A 16,577-nucleotide genomic window follows, 5' to 3' on the forward strand; every position below is an offset into this window, starting at 1 on the left:
ATTTTGCCTCACCTTTACCATATTAATATTGACCCCACTTGGATATATATGCTTCTTGTATGAATGTGATGAAGCCTAAGGTTTTATCTTCTATATATACACACACAGTGTTCATTAGATGTAATTAGTTTAAGAAAGCATTTTAATTAGGGAGTAACTTTCCTAGGAAGTTAAGAACTTAATTTATATTATGTCATTAGACAAACGTCATTAATTATATATCATAATGATTGATTGTAAACTTAAACAACTTTAAAATTAAATATATAAGACTTAAGACAAAGCCTTATTAATTAGTCAACTAGTTGTGTCTTATTATTGCCTATTAAACAAAAAAGTCTAGCAGAGACTATCCGAAGGGCATATGCATCGAAAATATATATTGTGATTAATAATTATGATAAAAATGGGCTATGTCAGTGTGTGTGTGTGTGTGTGTGTGTGTGTATATGACATTTACACATTGTTCAAAGATTATTATTATTTGTCACTATTTATTTTGAGAAATATTGAGAAGTTTTCCCAAACAATAATGTCTTGATATATGTATGTATTTATCTTCATCAAATTTGCTAACTAATTGCTAATAGAGGTTGGTTAAAGAGTTAGAAGTTTGAGTCATATTTAAGCAAGTGATTTAGGTTTTGAATCCTTATGTGTATACAAACAAGCATCAATTGTAAGAGGCCAATGTTTTATATATAAGGCTCCAAACACCTCGTCTTAATTAAAAAACTAATGAATCAAAGATAAAATAAAATAAAATTTCTAGCTAGCTAGTTCATTAATATTATCAATAATTTTCTAAGAACAAATAAATGAGTGAGGTTAAGTCCAGTACTTTGGTTGATTCTATGTGTTTTAGATAAAAGAAATTGTCTAAATTTAATTTACTTAATATTAATAAATTTATATTGTTTTTAATAAATAATAGATCTTTAGTAATATTACTATTTTTTTTTAAATCATTAGAAAATATATTTGTTTGATCAGTTGAATTTTTTTTTTTTCCCAAAAAACCGAAGTGATGATGATATATAGATAGTCCCATAAATAATGGATCAGTTTTTCAAAACTTATGTCACGCATGCAAGGGTGTACAAAGTTGCTGAGGCCATGATAGATGGAAAATTAAGGGCTGCAAAGAGAAGAAAACACATGATAAGAAGACTTCTGGGGAAATTAAAGACTTAATTTGATTTGTTATCTACATATGATCAATAAAGAACAATGGATTATTCCTCCAATGAATTATGTGCAGATCACTGACTTTGTTTTTTATCACGTTTAAAAAGAAAAATATATAGAGACTTGTCTTCCTTCGCATTCTGGTCACCCAGCTATAAACACAGTAGTTATATATTAAAAAATTAATATATAACTACTGTATATTTTAACTGATTGAAAATCTTATATATTAAAGAATATATAATATATTGAAAATCTTATATATTGAAAATCTTAACTGATTGAACTCCTGTATATTTTCACGATGCTTGCTTAATTTCCTTACAAAAAGTTAAGCAATACATTCATGATTTTTTTATATATATATATATATATATCTTTTTCACGATGGCTTAATTTCCTACTTATTTCTCCTATATTATATATCTTTAAATATTCATGATGGCTTTCCTCATAAGTTCATAACACAATCAAAATCTGTTAGATAATTTGAAGCATTAAAAAAAAAAATGATTGATAACTATTTATGGATATAAATAACTGATTAATAATTTGAACTCCTATATATATATATATATTCATGAAATAGTACGTAAACATTAATTAAGAGTGGTACGTATATATAGTACGTGAATGCATGCATGCATGCATGACGGAGGGAATGAAATATTGAATTTAAAGAAGAAGAAGAGGCAAAGTACTCAAGGACGGCAGAAGATCCCAATAAAAAGAATAGAGAAGGACGTACACAGCCAGGCAGGCCACCTTCTCCAAACGCCGGAAAGGGTTCTTCAAGAAGTTAATTGAGGTGGCTGTGCTGTGCTGTGTTCCAGTTGCTGGAGTACTCGTCTTCTCTCCTGCCGGCAAGCTCTTTACTTTCACTACTAACACGTCCAGTATTAATCCACTCATTGATCTCTGTATAGCATCAAATTATGAAGGACCTTCTCTTTTAATTTCCATGAATATCAACAACTATAACAACAACAACAACAACAAGAGCTATAATTTTCAGCTTCAATGCCAACTACACGTTCAATAATGATGCACTACTCATGACTGATCACTGTATAGCAGCAACAAATAAGGGACCTTCTCTTCTGCATGATCAACAGCAACAGCAACAAGAAGAAGAGCTCTTCCGCTTCACTGGCAACATGTTCAATATTGATTCAGTACTTGTGAGGATTGTCCCACCTGTAGGCCCAAGCATGTGCCTCACTCCCAATCAACCGCAAAATATGGATCTGGTCGGATTTTTCCTGTGGAGTTGTCCCCACTTTTTTTTTTTTTAAATCATGTCTCTTCTCCATCAAGGCAGCAACTCAAATTTTTTTTCCCTTGGATCTTTTGGTGTCTGAAGAAGACCGGAACTCAATTCTTTTCTCTTGAATCTCTTGATCGGTGAAAAAAGAGAGAATTCTTCACCGGCAACTCATCGGTGAGATTAGAGTTGGTGGTTCATTTGAGCTCTTCATGTTTGTGTATTTATATCTTTCCATGCCACACTTTTGTACCTCAAATTCCTGCAGCCTTCTAGTATAGTGTGAATATGCTTATGTGTTAATTTATATATGTTTATCTTGTAACCATTTTCTTTTATGTATTTGCTTTGCTTTAATGATTTTTTTTCCTTGGGATTTCAGCCTTTCCTATGTTATTGCATACATGATTTCTTGTGAGTTTTGCTTTCTTAGATGCATGTTAATTTCCATGATTTTAATACTTGAAAGTGAAAGCTTGTTATAAGTCTAGCCAAGTGAAGGGCATCCATTGGTTGTTACTTTAATGACTATCTTTGCTTTAATCCCACTTAGCTTCATTTTGTGAAATCCGGAAGCTTCCACTAATTTAGAAATTTTTCGTGATTTAGCCTCTTGCTTAAATTTATTTTTATTTTCCTCTTGTTGTTATTTGTCTTTTTTTTTTTTTAATTATTCTTGTTGGTAGGCTTGCATTTACTTTCATGCTTAGTTTAGCCTGTGATCCCGTTGCGGTTATAGGTCTAGTCTATTTTTTTGGGGTTTTTTTAAAAAAAATATTATTTACATTGTTAGATTCGGCAATAGAACCCTAAACCATGGTGTAAAGGGGAAAGTTAAGCTCCGTACTCCTAAATCAGGTATGCTCTCGCACCCGTATCACTCTGTATTTTTGGTGTATAGTTAATTATTTAAATATTTAGAAAGCTATTTAATTATGAAATTATTGTATTATTTCAGTTGGTATTATATTATTATTCTATTGTTTGTAATTTATTTATTTATATTGTAAGATGGTTTATTTTGTATTTTACTGTCTGTATTATGTATTTATGCAGGTTTTTAGTATATCTTTATTCCTGGCAACTTGCCCAACTAGCAAAAATAAATCATAGCCATGCGCACATGTTTTCTGTAGTAGGGCTCTGGACATGCGTGTCCGTTCTGATTACGATCGAAGATCCGGCTTTGGCTGTTGATATTCTTACTGTCTTCTAAATTGCAGAAATCATGCCAAGGGGTATAGGGTGACCTCGCAGAAGGCTTGCAAGCCCCGCCCAAAAGCCCATGGATTGGCAGTATGAGGATCCTGAGCAATATGATAATGAATGGCAATAGGAAGAACAGTCGAATTCTGGTACTCTACCGGACATCATGAAAGAGATGATGCTGATGATGCATAACTAATGCCAACAACATACTCTTGGAAGCGGCCGATATCTACTGACAGAGTTCGAACGGCACACACCATCATCGTTTGCAGAGACCACCAATCCTACAGTGGTCGGGTACAGAATTAGTTAATTAGAGAGGACTTTTTCGGACTATGAAAAGCCTTGATGAAGACTAGGTCAGACTGGCCTCGTACATACTGTAGGATAGTGCATCCCAGTGGTTCGATAATGAACTGTGCGTTAATGGGGAAGATGCTTTTAAATCCTGAGATCAATTTAACAAAGAATTATACGTTAAGTACTTTCCGTTGAGTCTTTGAGCTCAGATGGAGAGACAGATCCTAGGTATGAGGAAGGGATCGATGAGTGTAGAAGAGTACGACGCAGAGTTTGACAGATTGTCTCAGTTTAATTCATCCTTAGTGCCAAATGCAAAGAGCAAATCTTGTCGTTTTATATAAAGCCTAGAGAACCACATTCGACGAGATATTGTGCCTTTCCTGAGGCAATCTTATGCGTAGATAGTTAATAGTACGAAGGACCTAGAGATTATTTTGCTGGAGACAGAGGACCCAAGTAAGCGTAAGTAGCAGCGGCACCGGGGTCGGAACCCTCGAAAGAGTTAGTCTTCTAGGAATAGCTCTCGCATTCTAGGCGGGAGCATCGGTCACAAACCTACATTAGGCCCTCGACTTCGTCATCTGATTCTGGAGACAGTTGCTTATCTAGCAGTGTAGCCTAGGAGACTCGGTGTGCTACTTGTGGGGGTTGCCATTCACAGGCAGAGTGCAAACCCACAGCTGGCACGTATTATCAATGTGGCAGTCCAGAGCATTTCATCGCTTAGTACCCGCCCAGCCCGCCTTGGACTCAAAGAGGCAATGGGCCTAAGGGACCAGCAGATGAGCAACCTCGGTTATCTTGTGGATCGCGACAAAAGATACTCCAAGACATTATCAGCAGGGTACCTCGAGGAGCAGGAAAGGGAATGAGCCTATGGCAGACCAGCCTTCTTTCTCTTCTCGCCCAGCAGGCCATGGTAGGCCAGTGACTTAGGGTCGTGTCTTCAGTCTGACACGAGGACGAACAGGCAAAGGGCGCCTTTCCCTTCTGCCCCTCGAGGTATATATCCTGCTGAGAAAGTCTTGGATCTATTTGTCGAGTTTCATCAAATGACCTGGGTTGCTCATTTGCCGCGCCTTAAGTCCCACCACATCCCTAAGTCCAAGGCGGGCTATGCGGGCAATGAGTAGGGGTGGCAATAATCTGTTCGGACCCGCCGGCCCTGTTTTGTCCGGCCCGGAATAAAAAGGGTTTGGACATAATGTTTGCAAATACGGGCCGGGTCCGAACATGGCTTGGTTGTCCGGATTTAAATTTTAAAAGCCCACAACCTTAGGCCCATTTGTTTTAACCCCTTAAAATTTTAAAAGCCCACAACCTTAGGCCCATTTGTTTTAAGCCATTCTTCTAGAAACTTTAAACATATATTGTTTTTTTATTAAGACTTAAATTTTTCTATAATTTGAGTTGAGTTTTGGATTATTGATGTTTTTTTTGTATTTAATGTGAATTAAACTATTTTTTTTATAATTTAATATTTGAGCGAACTTAAAAATAGATTATAGAATTCGCACAAATTTGGACATCCGGACAACCCGGTTTTAAAATAAACCGGGTTTGGACATGCCAAGTTTGTCCGGATTTAAAACCGGGCCGGGTCCGAACACAAGTTTTTCTATTTATATTAGTAGTTGTCCGGACCCGAATTTTTGCCACCTCTAGCAATGAGCGATGAAATGCTCCTGGTTGTCACATCGATAATACGTGCCGGATACGCGTCTGCACTAGTATGACACCGAGTCTCCAGGGCTACACTACTAGATCAGCCCTTGTCTCCTGAACCAGATGATGAAGTCAGGGTCCTGCTGTAGGGTCGTGACCAGTGTTCCCACCTAGAATGCCAATAGCTACTCGTGGAAGACTAACTCTTTCGAGGGTTCTAACCCCGATGCCGCTAATACTCCTGTCTACTTGGGTCTTGTGTCTCCTGCCGGGTAATCTCTAGGTCCTTGACAATGTTGACTATCTTCGTATATAAGATTGTCTCAGGAAAAGCACAATAGCTCGCCGAAATTGGTTTTTCAGGCCTTTTATAAAATGACGAGACTTGCACTTTTCATCTGGCACTAAGGATGAAGTAAACTGAGACAATCTGTCGAACTCTACGTCAGACACTTCTACACTCATCAATCCCTGCCTTAGACTTAGGAACTGTCTCTCCATCTGAGCTTGGAGACTCAACAGAAAGTACTTCACTTAGAATGTTTTCTTAAATTGATCCGTGGTCTTGAAACCATCTTTCCCTTTTATGCGCAATTCATTCTCGAATGACTAGGTTGCACTATCCAGCAGTATGTATGAGGCCAATCTGACCTTGTCTGCATAAGGCTCTACATAGCCCGAAAAATCCTCTTATACGGACTAATTCTGTATCCGACCACTGTAAGATTAATGGTCCCCGCTAACGGTGATGATGATGAGTTTTGGAATAATTGGTTGAACCAACTCATGACAAAACAAAGTTCTCTCAACCTTCCTCAAACCGCATGCTTTTAATTAATTTGTGTTAGCATGCATCTTTGATTCTATCGATTCATTCCTCTCTCTTTCATATATATTATTCATTTTTAATAATTATATATATCAATGTAAGTTCTCTAATTTTCTATTTTATTGTTTTGTTAAGAACGCATGCATGTATATATATATATATATATATAAATAACTTCATAATTAAATTTTTACTTTTGATCTTTACGTACTGGTTCTCTTGCATGGAATATATGTAATTTTATGTTCAATGATTAAGGCTGGTTATTAGCTATATATATATATATATATATCTTTATTAGAGTTTGTGATGATTGCATGCTTTCACCTAGATTAATGAGATGTATTTACTAATTATACGTCGTCTTTTGCATGCGTGGTTATAAAGTCATTATATATTGACCATGATAATTAATAATAAGATAGATTGTGGCATTTCCCTATAATGGTATGGATATATTTTATAGTTATTTATATATGTATAGCTAGTATAGCATATATATATATATATACATTGTCGATATGTGTATACCCATGCAGGATGAGTGGTAGGTGAATATTGGAAGCCATCATCTTAATTAATTATACTTGAAAAATTAAAGCTCAGTTAAGACATCATACTGTGCATGCAAGGTAGTTTGTGCAAGCTAGCACAAGTACCGAGCAATTATTCTCTCTGACTTGCTCTGTTTGATGATTTATTTACAAAATATAATGTCAACTACTCTTTTTTTCCTTATTTTAATGTTTCTAAAAAATGATCTTTATATAATTATATGGTTTTCATATGTGCGTTACTGTGTTTCTATATACTCTCTCTCTCTGTTTCTTTTTATTTGTCATAAACTCATGTTCATTTTATCTATTATTTTTTAACATTAAAAAATATTTATTATTTTTTTTTCTTTCAAAATTACTCTAACACTTTATTCAATTCTCTTTTTAAAATTTAATATGAGAGAGAAATGTGAAGATATAAATTAGGGGTAATTTTGGAAAAATAACTAATTTTTTATTAAATTATGTGAAATAACCAACTTTCTTTGTATGTGAGATTCGGTTATTTCCGACAGATAAAAGAGAACGGAGGAAGTATATATATATATATACCAGAGGATAACCTTATGTATAAAATCTAATTTACAATGTTAGAAAAATAATCATTGATGGAGATGTATCTCCTAATACTAAGAATGCAAGAACATGAAAAATTGAAGATATGCATGATTTCATGTAAGATATCAATGAATATATATATATATATATATATATATATTACAAGTTGAGCACTTGCGCACATTCATGTTTGATAATTCAATATTTTGCTCTCTATATAATATTTTGCTGCATGAGCTGAGGAGGACAACCTGGCAGACCGTAAGCAGTTTCGGTTTATAGACTGTTTATGTTTCATCCTTCACCGGAGTTGCACTAATGAGCTCAATATGTTCATTCATCTTCTTTCTTAATTTTTTTTTTTTGGTCAAACAAAACAGGGTGGAGCCAGGGGTGAGCAAAGAGGAGCCTTGGTCCCTTAGCTCCATCGCTTTGCACATATATTAAGATAATATATTTGTATATATATACATATAAAATAAAAGAGATGAGAAATATGCCCTTCACAACCACATATATATTAGATTCAACTTTATTCAGATTATCAAATAATGTTTATTATATAAATAAAATTATTAGATACGGATTAAAAAGTCTAAACAGAAGTCATGGTTTTAATTTTTTTTATAAATTACATAGGCTTAAAAATTTAGATTTATAAAAATATTTTATTTGGTCACCTTATTCATAAATTTAAATATAAAATTAAAAAAAATATGTTTTTTTAAATATTTATAAATATATTGTTTGATCTTGAATTTTTACAAATTTAAACGTATGTAATATAAAATTAATAATTTTAGAAAATATTTATAAAAATTATTATTTCTCCTCTCATGATTTTTTCACTTGGACCCAAAAATAATTCTTAGTTCCGCTCCTAAGTATACAGGATCAACTCCACCTCTAAGCACGACTATTTGGTCCTCTTGGACTGATATAACTCCTATATATATACATGTAGTTATACAAAATAATTGTAATATATATGGTATTGATCATCATCAGCTTATTTCTTCAAGAATTAAAAAATATTATAAGTAATTATTAATAATATCGGACAAATTAGCTATGATCTTTTATGGGTTTAGACTTCTTCGTCTTCTTGCCCCTTAATGAAGCTTCAACGTATCATTTTTAGCTGAAATATATCTAGAACAAAAAAAAAAATTATGTTTTGAGATATGAATTACAAAAGTATTAACTAAAGGGAAATTTTGGTTTGACTGCACTACTGTAAGTAGTACATGAATGTAATCTGGCTTTTTACGTATAAAAAGGCATTTGGTTTCCTGTGAAATCGGTTTTAGATGTCAGCAGTTTTGTGTTTTGTAGTCATTTTCTTTGCATTTCAACTTACAGAAATTTTTGTAGTAAGTTGAAAATCGCAAAGAAAACATTCAGCTAAAATCACCATTCTTCATCTATCCAAATTATGCATTAAAAGAAATGAAAACTTACATGTAATCAATTGTTAATATAATTAAACTTATACTTATTTATATTTTATTAAATTTATTTTTATTTAAAAATATACCAATTTGTATTTAATTTTTAATTAAAAATATTTTTTATATAAAATTAAAAGAATTTTTATATATTTTTAATTAATAAAATTATTATTAAGTTAATTAATTAATTAATTTACATTAGTGTTAAGAGTAGATGGGAGGAAACGAAATTAATTATTTAGAGTTAGTGTTTAATTATTTAAGTTTCTTATTATTATTTGGCTTAGTTATTTGAGTTTACGATTATTATTTTTTTAAATGTAATAAATACTTTTATTAAATCATTTAATTAATTTAAAAATTAAATTAAATTAAATTAAATTAATTATTTTTAGTTTAAATTATTTTTAAAAATTCATTAAATAATTAATAATAATACAATATATTTGCGTGTAATCTTACCCCTCTCTTATACTAGTGACCGTATCTTCTAATTTACATCAAACCAAACAATTAAAAAGTAATGCAAAGATTTTTCTGCCATAACAAACCAAACAAAGAGATGATGTAAATAGATCTGGCAGATTTTTCACTTTACATTTAGTAATTTCGACTTACTAGACAACCAAAATAACTCTAAAAGCAATATGAAAAATAAATTTTTGTCTCACCTTTACCATAATTATATATATGTGCTTCTTTGTATGAATGTGACGAAAACTAATTAAGGTTGTATCATCTCTCTCTATATATGCAAACATATACATACATACATACATGCATGTACATAATGGTCATTGGATGTAAGTTTAAGATAATATTTCAAACATATACATACATACATGCATGTACATAATGGTCATTGGATGTAAGTTTAAGAAAATATTTCAAGGAGTGACAAACGTCATTCTCTCTCTCTCTCTCTATATATATATCTAATGATTGATTATATATTTAAACTACTTTAGAAGGTAGTTAATTCAGAATTACATGTATCGGACTCCAGACAAAGCCTTGGTCAACTAGTTTTGTCTTATTGACTATTAGAGCAAGCTTTCAAGCGGAGACTAGTCAACGGACATGAAAAATATATATAGTGATTAATTATGATAAAACTAGGCTATATGTGTATATTTATTACACTTACACATTATTATTATTATTATTATTATTATATGCAAAGTTTTTTAGATTTATTTAGAAGAATTTTTTAAAAGTTTCCAAACAATAATGCCTTGTTTTTGTGGCAGAAACATGCATTCAACAATATTTTACTTGATATATTTATATCTGAAACAATGCATTTAGCATTAAGATGAACTTTATCAAATTTATTAGTTAATTAGTTATTGATAATTTTTAAAGAAATTACATGAAAATGAGTTTTTTTTTTAGGCGACGAGCGCCGGAACCCAAGGACGAACACGTGGGGGAGCAACGCTCACCACCGAACCGTACCCTCACCTTGCGCGAGATGGAGATCGAACTCGGGGAGCGACGCTCGACACTCGAGATGAACACCCTACGTAAGGGATCTGATGCCAATAGACCAAATGGTCGTAATTATTTAATGGATTAATTCTAGGTGCGCGAAATATAACATATTGTTATGTAATTATATAATTGATGTTAAATTATATCGATTAATTGGAGCCATACAAACATGAAATCTTCTAATAAATCTTCTAATAACATGAACATATGATATAAACAATCATATTAATACTAGCTACAAATTTACTCGATCATAACTTGACATATATATATTTCAAAATTATTTACAAAATAGAGCAAGGAGGGTTTCGTGGTGTATACATATCATAACAGACCAATTCCATACATGGATAATTACAAGGGTAGATTGGTGGTGTAAAAATGGTTTCAGTTTTAGTGTTCAACTCTTTTTGTTTGTCTTCTACCATGAGTGACACACTGATCACTTCTACGTAACAAAATTTTTTTCTTAATGCTTTCACTATATTTACCGGATCAATTCCATCTCCAATGAACATGATCTGATCCTTGTTCTCTCCTTCAATTCCTGCTGATATAATGCCTGTCATTCATTATATATATATATATATATTATCAATAAGCATTACATTTTAGATATATATGGTAAAATTAAACTATATATATATTAATGAAAGAAATGGTAAGAAAATACCGGAAAAACTAACAACAATGCTCATGGCTTTTGATTGCTCTTTTGCACCATTCATTGAGACCTTTAACACCACTTTTTTCTGAAATAAATCAAGTTCAAATAATGTTATAACTAGTTAATTTTATTTTGAAAAGAAAAATAATATATAATTCATACTAGTAATTGCATGAATATATATATACACACACACACACATACCTTTACCATTGTGATTGAGAGATTGCAAAAAGTTGTGAATAAATTGATGAACTAATTAATTAAACTCAAATGAAAGGGCTTCTACTTATAGAGCATGGTCACAAAAGAAGGAATATTCAAATGAGAAGGAGTCAAATTAAAACCTTGTGATTTATTTTTCATAAACAAATTAATTGAATGTCCTAAACTTTTTTTTTTAAGAACCCAAAAGAGGAGACTTTCAGTAGGCTCAAGTTAAAAATTATCACTCCGTACTATTATAGCTTGCAAGGCTTTGCTTCTTAATTTGAGAGACATGCACCTCAAACGCGTTTGAAAAATTCAATTCAAGTAGAATTATTATTTCAGTTTGCATATAATATATATACTATGAAAGTTAGTTATCTAGTGAACTGATTTATATCTAACATTTATTTGCCATGAATATGTACAAAAAATTAAAGAAAACATAAACGCAAGTTCTTGTAAACAATTATCTCTATCAATTTTTTATAAAATAAAATTGTTTAAATAAAACTAATATTTTAGAATGTATAACATATATAGAACCAGTCTTGACTTTCTATTTCTATCCACGCTAATGGTTTTTTTTTTTTTTTAATTTCAATTAATTCATAAAGAAGCAAGGTGATGGTTGGTACAAGTATCAAGTGAATATTCTCTCACTTACCACTCTCTTTCTCTAAAAAATTTGAAGACTTTTTCCTAAAATATAATGTCAACTCTTTCTTTCCTTGTGTTTAGGATTTAAGAAAATGATGATATGCATTTTTATATAACATAAAGTTTGATTTTTCCAAATTTAATTTTTTATTGTGCAAGTATGGTATGTCCTACTAATTTGCTAGCTATATTGATCTTTCATAACATACCATACATCCCATTTATATTATATATATAGATATAGATATAGGTATAATATATATAACTCTTGGTTCCCTCTCACACACTTCATTGCAATATATATTAATGCATGGTGTGTTGATTAATTAATTCAATTTATACTAGTTCCTTTGTGATGCAATTTGAAAATTTCAATTCTAATATATAATACTTCTTGCTAAATGTGCTAAAATATTTTATTTATTTATGTGTGTATATAAATATATAGAGGTGCACACATAATTTAAATGTATCTTGCAAACAAACTATGAAATGGTTGTTCCTCTAGTCATTTGAATGTGTGAGAAATTTATTCAATTGAAGGACTTCTCAAATCAAATTTTCACATAAAAATGAAATTTAATATATTCATATAAATACCAAATTTTTTTTAATAAATCTGAATTGAATTGATAGGAGATAAAATACAAAAATAAAATGAATTATAAAGCAATTGTAATATATGGTCACCATATATCATCAACTCATTCTTCAACAATTAAAACTGATAGTGTGGTTGATAAAGCTGTTAAAAAAAAAACCTATGATTTTCATATCTTTAGATTTTTTTTTCTTATCCGCTAAACTAAACTTCAACATCAGTTTTTAGTTCAAATAAATCAATAATAAAAAAATACTAAGTATATATCACCGCGAGAGTTTTTTATTAAAAAATAAATTGGACAAGTAGGCATGTATTAGCTTTCAAAATATATCACATGTCTTCACAATCCTTAGCTGGAACGTTAGAGGTCTTGGCAGACCCTATAAACGTCATTTAGTTAAAGATGTCATTTTCAGTGCTAATGTAGATATTATCTGTTTACAAGAATCCAAACTTCAAGAAATTCATAGTTCTATTTGGAGATCTATAAGTGGCTTGCGATTTAATTCTTTCGATTACATACCTGCGCAAGGCTCAGCGGGGGGAATTATCATTGCTTGGGACCGCTCTCTTGTCTCAGGAACTGTTATTCACAAAGGCTCATACTCCATTTCAATTATTTTCAAAAACATTCTTAACAATAATATTTGGACTTGCACAAATGTTTATGGACCGAATCCTAGAAATCTTAGATTGGTTTTTTGGGATGAACTTCGTCAAGTGCGAATTCTTCATAATAATCCCTGGGTGATTTGTGGAGACTTTAACACTATTTTCACTCCCGAAGACAAAAATCTTGGAGATTTTAATATCAGAGATGTTATTTCTGCTCAAAGATTCTTAAGTGATTTTAATCTCATAGACCCTCCTTTACATGGTCGTAGATTCACTTGGACCAACGGACAATCAGAACCACTTTGGACTCGTTTGGATCGTTTTTTGATTTCTAATGATTGGTCCATTTTATATCCCAGATTCAATCAATTTGTACTACCGAGAATTGGCTCCGACCATTCTCCCATTTGTTTGGATTTTGGGGATCACCACTCTCATCCACGTAGATTTCGCTTTGAAAAATTTTGGTTTACCAATTCCCTTTTACCAGATTTAATTCAAGATTGGTGGACTGAAATCAACCTAGAAGGTTGTGGTGCCTTTATCTTTACCAAAAAATTGGCTTATCTGAAAGATAAACTCCGCAACTGGGCAAAAATTACATTTAGTAATTCCAACCATCAAAAAAAGATTCTCATGGCAGAAATTCATTCTTTAGATACTATTGGGGAATCTAGACCCCTTTCTCGTTGATGAATCCTCTCATTTTTCTTAGTATTCGTCAAGAATTTTTTTACTCTTTTTAAACCAGGGAAGAAATGTACTGGAAACAAAGATCTAGAATTACCTGGCTTAAGGAAGGGGATGCTAACACAAAGTTCTTTCATCAAGTTGCCAATGGTAGAAGGAATAAGAATTTTATCCCTAGAATTTGTCATCAAGGACTTTGGATGGAAGGTGAAAAGGATATTGGAAAAATTTTCAATATTCACTTTCAATCTATTCTGGGAACTCCGATTTCTAACAGATTCTGTTGGATTGGCAACTCTTATTTGGATACAAAGTAAGAGTTGATCTTTCTCATCTTGAGCTACCATTCACCATGGAGGAAATTAGGCTTGTCGCTTTTTAGCCTTCGTGCAGATAAAGCTCCCCGGTCCCGACGGTTTTTCCTATGTTTTTTCTTCCAAAAACTGGAGCATTGTACAAGACACCATTGTTAATCTTTTGTGATGATTTCTACAAAAGGTACTATTAATTATGAACGCTTTGAACTGGGTTCACATTGCTCTTATTGCTAAAAATCTACGCCTCGGATGTCTCTCGATTTTACCTCATCGCCGATAAACTCCATCTGTAAAATTGTCTCCAAGATTCTTGCTACTAGATTAAGCTTGGTGATTGGAGATTTGGTGGATGAATCACAATCAGCTTTATTAAGGGCGGTGTATTGCGGAAAAATATCATTGCCGCCCAAGAAGTGATATTTAATCTTCAAAAACGGAAATCTCTTGGTTATGCATTTAAAGTGGACTTTTGCTAAAGCATTTGATTCTTTAGACTCGGGATTTTTACTTGAAATCCTCAAAGCAAGGGAATTTGGATCCAGATGGATCTCGTGGATTCACATTAATATTCTTAAAACTGCAAAAGCTCAGATCATCATCAATGGAACCATTCAGGGTTATATTCGTTGCAAAAGAGGTCTCAGACAAGGAAATCCCCTATCTCCTCTTCTTTTTGCTTTAGCTGCTGACGTTCTAAGTGCTATGTTTACCAATGCCCTTAGATCTAGAACCCTAGTGGGTGTGCCACTTGACAATTCAGATAGCATTTGCCATCTTCAACATGCGGATGATCTGATCATATTCTCTGCTGGAGGTCAGGAGGATCTTAACATAATTAAGTTAATTCTTTATCATTTTGAAGGTTCTTCTGGACTTACCATTAATTATTCTAAAAGATGCTTATACTCCACTTCCAACCCCACTTCACTTCTGCTATGATACTTAATTGTTCTAGAGATTGCCTTCCGCTAACCTATTTGGGGGTTCCTTTATCCGGTCGATTTCGACCAAAAAGACATGACTGGTTTCATCTCATTGAAAACTGCTCGTGCATAGACTATCGCCTCGAAGGCCATTTACCTCTCTCTTGGAGGTCGATTAACTCTTCTCAACTCTAGACTTTCAACTGCTCCAGTATATTGGATGTCGAGATTCAAACTTCCTACTTGGGTGATTAAAGAAATTGACAAGATTCAGTAGGGACTTCCTTTGGAAGGGACCCGATTTAGGACCCAAAGGTTTCGTGCTGGTGGCCCGGAAAAAGATTTGTAGACCACGGAATATGGGCGGTTGGGGAATTCTTAGTCTCCAAGATTTCAATTGTGCTTTTGCTTGGAAAATGGTGGTGGAAAATTATTTCTAATCCTAATGTTTATTGGGTTAAAATTATTAAAGCTAACTATTTTTCCAGAAACCCAACATGTCCTCTTTTTCACTCGCCTCCAAGAAATAAATCCTTTTTTTAGGCAGGGATTCTCTCTTCCTTGAATACTTTTTCGCACCGCGTCTCAAAAACTATTAAAAAAATGGAGCCAATACCTACTTTTTGGTATGATAGGTGGTTCTCGGGATTTCTCCGAAAGATCGTTGGCCTCTTCTTTTTAATGAATGTATTTTTCCCTTGATTACGGTTCGTCGACTTTACCGAACAAGTATACTCCCCCGAAAAATCTCTTCTTCAACAGTAATTCTGATGAATTTGCTTCTCTGTTGGAGATAATCCCTGATTGCTCAAGTGGACTAGAAGACTTTTACATTTGGCCTCTAAATAAAAGTGGAACCTTCTCGGTAAAATCTTTTTACAAGTTTATTATCGATGGAGGGATTCATCGTCCCACTTTATAAGCGCTCGGAAAATTAGATGCCCAACAAAAATCACCCTATTCTACGGCTTGCTTTGGGAAGATAAAATTCTCACCCCTTACAAATCTCTTCAAAAAGGTTGCAACTTACAAAATACAATGAGATACTTACGTGCATTTTGCCATAGAGCCTCCGAGACAATAGAACATCTTTTTCATAGACTCAGTGATACTCTTCACGTATCTCGGGTCCTTTTTTTCTCACAAATTTTTTTGAAATACACTCCTTTTCCAACTTCCTTTCCAAGATTTGGACCACTTGGATCACTTCCATTCAACCTCAATGCCAACCTCTCTCGGGACCTTTGTGTTAGAGCTATTATTTGAATATTTTGACTAGAGCGTAATAATCGCATTTTTTTCAATTGTTTTGCAAAGACTCGCTCACTCTTTAATGGTTAAAATTGCTAATATGCTACTTTCCTGGTTTTCAGCGA

The 16,577-nt window shown here is 32.7% G+C and overlaps 1 long non-coding RNA gene across 2 annotated transcripts; it reads left to right on the plus strand.

The window, feature by feature from the left end:
• Positions 1-2,502: 2,502 nt before the first annotated feature.
• LOC120279489 lies at positions 2,503-6,518 on the plus strand. Of its 2 annotated transcripts, none has more exons than XR_005541932.1 (3): positions 2,503-2,629; positions 3,246-3,310; positions 3,509-6,518. It is a non-coding gene; the product is annotated as an uncharacterized LOC120279489 (long non-coding RNA). The 2 variants fall into 2 exon arrangements; XR_005541933.1 differs by having other exon boundaries at positions 3,676-6,518.
• Positions 6,519-16,577: the final 10,059 nt, after the last annotated feature.

The sequence above is a fragment of the Dioscorea cayenensis genome, chromosome 16, assembly GCF_009730915.1.
Source record: "Dioscorea cayenensis subsp. rotundata cultivar TDr96_F1 chromosome 16, TDr96_F1_v2_PseudoChromosome.rev07_lg8_w22 25.fasta, whole genome shotgun sequence".
Taxonomy (NCBI): Eukaryota; Viridiplantae; Streptophyta; class Magnoliopsida; order Dioscoreales; family Dioscoreaceae; genus Dioscorea; species Dioscorea cayenensis.